Genomic DNA, 4,492 nt, shown 5'->3' on the forward strand with positions numbered 1-4,492 from the left:
AATAGTGGGAAATTATACCCCAACATTCTTTTGACATTGTGTCTGTAAGTGCTGACTCTGACTAGTATGTGGCATATAGATAAACAGCATGTTAGTATAAGAATCCTAGGAACTAACTTCAAAAGATACGGACTTGGACCTTCAGGAATCCTAGTTCCAGGAGATTTGTTGACCTTCAACTGTGAAGCCAGGATGACTGAACCAGGATGATGCACACCAGACCATCACTTGCCTTATTGGAACACCCTCCCTCTTCAACCCCTTCCCTTGATCTCTTCATTCTGTTTCCCCCCTCCTTCCTTATAAAACCTCTGCCTCCAATGAGATGTGGAGATAGGCTTTGACACATGAAGCTCCCACCTTCCAGATGACCAGCATTTGAATAAATCACTTTCCTTCACATCAGCACCTACCTCTCAAATATTGGTTTTTCAACTGGCAGGTAACCAGCCAGACCTGCATTTGGTTATAGTTCTGGGGCTCTTCAGAGGGACTCTGGTGCCGAACTATGTCAGACAGCTACCTATTACTGTCCCTGGGCAACTTGTTTGGAACTATCAGCAATACACATTTTGTGGCTCCCTCTGGTGGGCCTGAGTGCATGCTTAAAGGACCAGCGCCAAAGCTGGCTTTTACCAACATGGGGCCCACAGGGATCAGCAAAATCTCAAAGCAACCAGAGATTTGTGTCCACCTGCAGGCTGCCTATGAGGCTTAGTCACTGAAAGGGACTCCAGCTGTCCTCCATCAGGACATAATCTCCACAGGGTGAGGTGAGAGTGATTTCAGTGGGTGGGGCTATTGCTTCCCCCCACACTGATGCTGCATGGAGGGGAGTGCTCTGCCTGACGAAGGCAGCCTCTGCAGTGTGGGGAATGACTCAGCACAGGGCTTCTAGGGGCTGACCTTTCAGTTCTCTCTCCAGAGCAGCCAACCCTTGACTCTCCTCACGTAGCTATAGTTCACGCTGTCATCCCTCGCCAGAGCCCAGGGTCAGTGGCTGTGAATGAAATTTTGCACACTGGCCCTTTAAGAGGGTGACTGTGTCTCCAGCTGTTTCTCCCTGACAGACAGAAACCCTGCTGCTTATCACATCCAGATGTTATCAGGTGCCTTTCTTGGTTCTGGTGCTCTAGCTGTGAAGCCAGACATGGCATTTAGACACTATACTTCTCAAGGGGAACGGCCCTCCACCCCACAGCCAAGATATCCTTCCAGAACTTCAGCTACTGTCCGTGGGAGCCTGGCCAGCCCTCTAGTACCTCCACTCTTTCTACCAGTTTTTCCACTCATTCTTCTGAAAGTCCCTGGTGATAAGGCCTCTCTCCAGCTACTCTTTAATTGGTTACAGATGATTTTTCTATAATTTAGTTGTAATTCCAGTATGGTGCTGGGAGGAGGTTAGTGTAGCTTCCACCTAGTCCACTGCCATCTTGAATTTTATAAAACCAATTTTCTCCTATGTGTGACTTTCTAAGTGTATGTTATTTAACTAACAAATTCAACAAAAAAACCTTTGTTGGAAATTATGGAGGCTTAATCCATCTCAAACTTGATTAGCTCTACATATAATTTAAATATGATATACTAGTTGTGGTTTTCTTATCTCCTCATATGTCATATGTAGCATGTATATGAAACAGTAGTAATATAAAATAGTAAAATATTTCCCAGCTCTTTCTTCTTTTCCCCCACACACAAATTTATTTATCACAGATTTTTTAATTTTGATTTACCTTTGCTCAGGGTAGTATTATCTATCTTATGATAAAATGGTACATGTTATAGTATAATTTTGCTAAATCCTGGGGCTGCTACAAACTCAGCAATGACAATTGTAATGAGATTGAATCCTAGTTTACAGATCTTTCTCACTTAGAATGGACCTTACTGCATTTGTAGTTGAAATCTCCTATTTCACGTGACAGGTTTTGACTCCTGGACTTACTAAATCATTTGTCCAAAGATACAGTTGATGATGCAGTCAGAATTGAACTTATGATTTATAAATTCATACTCTTCACACCACCGCACTATCTAAATCAGGAAACACCCAAAATATTGGTTCAAAAATAGCTCACTTGTATACTTTTTTATGCACATTTATTTTTCATTTAATATAAACCATAAAGATAGCTTCACAAGTACACAAAGACATATGGAATATTTATTGCAGCATTTTTGTAATTAAAAATGGAAATAATCTAAATGTCCATCAGTCTGGAACTGATCAATTCCATAAATAAATGGTACATCGATCAATAGAGTACTATGCACCTGTTAAAAATTGAGAATGATCTGTATGTTCCAATGTGAAAAAGTAAATTGGTAAGTAAAAATTTCAATATTCAGAAGAAAAAGTATAATATTAAGTCATTTGTATTTTAAAATGAATATAAAATATTTAGGTTTGATAAACATAAAATAGTTATGGAACTATAGCCCAAAGTCTTAACAGGGGCTGTTACTTCTGGGAAATAGAAAAGGGAAAGGAAGGGACACTCTTTTTTATCTTATACCCTTCTTTCCGTTACTCTTAGAATAATAACAATAACTTGTAAGAGTAAATCAAGAACTATTCACATAAAATTTTAAAATATGAAAATAAAAGTACATATTGCTTATGAAGCTATATATATTTAATGAAAGTATAGAAAGGTGATTATGCCTGGGAGAAGAAGGAGATAAAAAATTGGGGGAAGGAGTATATATCTTTTAAAAATACCTGAACTAAATATAGCAAACTATTAAGACCTTAATAAAGTTGATCAGTTACAACTTGATAAAGCTGATGTCAATTATATTTTGTATGCTTATTTCTGTTTTAAATATTTTGTAGCAATAAAGTAGAGAATTAGATTCCAAGAGGTAAAAATTAAATACAGAAGAAATGACCTGGTAAGTTACTAAGTGATATGAATTGCAGAATCATGTGTCTGTTTAAAATGAATATGTGCAATGATCAAAAACAGAACACACACACACATACTTACATGTACACAGCAAATATTTGAAAAAAATACACACCTACATTTAGTAGCTGTCACCCCCTGCAAAATGGCCCTGGGGAGGGGAGAAGTAAAGAGTGAATTTTTAAAAATATATTTTATTGATTATGCTATTACGATTTTCCCATTTTCCTCCTTCACTCCCCTCTACCCTGTACACCCTCTTCCACCCACATCCCCCCCCTTTAGTTCATGTCCATGTGCCATGCATATAAGTTCTTTAGCTTCTACATTTCCCATACTATTCTTACCCTCCCCCTATCTATTTTCAACCTACTATCTATGCTACTTATTCTCTGTACCTTTTACCCCTCTCTCCTCCTCCCACTCCCCTGATGCTAACCCTGCATGTGATCTCCATTTCTGTGGCTCTGTTCCTCTTCTTGTTGTTTGCTTAGTTTGTTTTTGTTTTTGTTTTTGTTTTAGACATGGTTGTTAACAATTGTGAGTTTGCTGTCATTTTACTGTACATATTTTTATCTTGTTTTTCTTAGATAAGTCCCTTTAACATTTCATATAATAAGAGTGTGGTGATGATGAACTCCTTTAACTTGACCTTATCTGAGAAGCACTTTATCTGCCCTTCCATTCTAAATGAAAGCTTTGCTGGATAGAGCAATCTGGGATATAGGTCCTTGTCTTTCATGACTTGGAATACTTCTTTCCAGCCCCTTCTTGCCTGTAAGGTCTCTTTTGAGAAATCAGCTGACAGTCTGATGGGAACTCCTTTGTAGGTTACTGTCCCCTTATCTCTTGCTGCTTCTAGGATTCTCTCCTTCATTTTTACCTTGGCCAATGTAATTATGATGTGCCTTGGTGTGTTTCTTCTTGGGTCCAACTTCTTTGAGACTCTCTGAGCTTCCTGGATTTCCTGGAAATCTATTTCCTTTGCCAGAATGGGGAAGTTCTCCTTTATTATTTGTTCAAATACATTTTCAATCTGTTGCTCTTCCTCTTCCCCTTCTGGTACCCCTATAATTCGGATGTTGGAACGTTTAAAGATGTCCTGGAGGTTCCTAAGCCTCTCCTCATTTTTTTGAATTCTTATTTCTCCATTCTTTCCTGTTTGGTTGTTTCTTCCTTCTGGTCCACTCTATTGTTTTGAGTCCGTTTCCTTCCCATCACTATTGGCTCCCTGTGCATTTTCCTTCATTTCTTTTATGGTAACCTGCATTTGTTCATATAATTTGCCCCCAAAATCACCTAATTCTGTGAGCTTCCTGATCACCAGTGTTTTGAACTGTGCATCTGATAGATTGGCTATCTCTCAGTTGCTTAAAAGGCTAAGTTCTGGGGCATTGATTTGTTCTTCTGTTTGAACCATCTCTCTCTCTCTCTCTCTCTGGTCTGGTCGCTCCTGTTATGGTAAGGGGCAGAGCCTTAGGTATTCACCAGGGCTGGGCACTCTAGTCACTAGATTGTGACATTGTATGTGGGGGCAGAGTCGAGAGGGAATAATAGTGGTAGCTCCATTCTCCGAGGGA

Source organism: Phyllostomus hastatus, unplaced genomic scaffold (assembly GCF_019186645.2).
Source record: "Phyllostomus hastatus isolate PE091 unplaced genomic scaffold, TTU_PhHast_1.1 phas_contig_308, whole genome shotgun sequence".
NCBI classification, from domain to species: domain Eukaryota; kingdom Metazoa; phylum Chordata; class Mammalia; order Chiroptera; family Phyllostomidae; genus Phyllostomus; species Phyllostomus hastatus.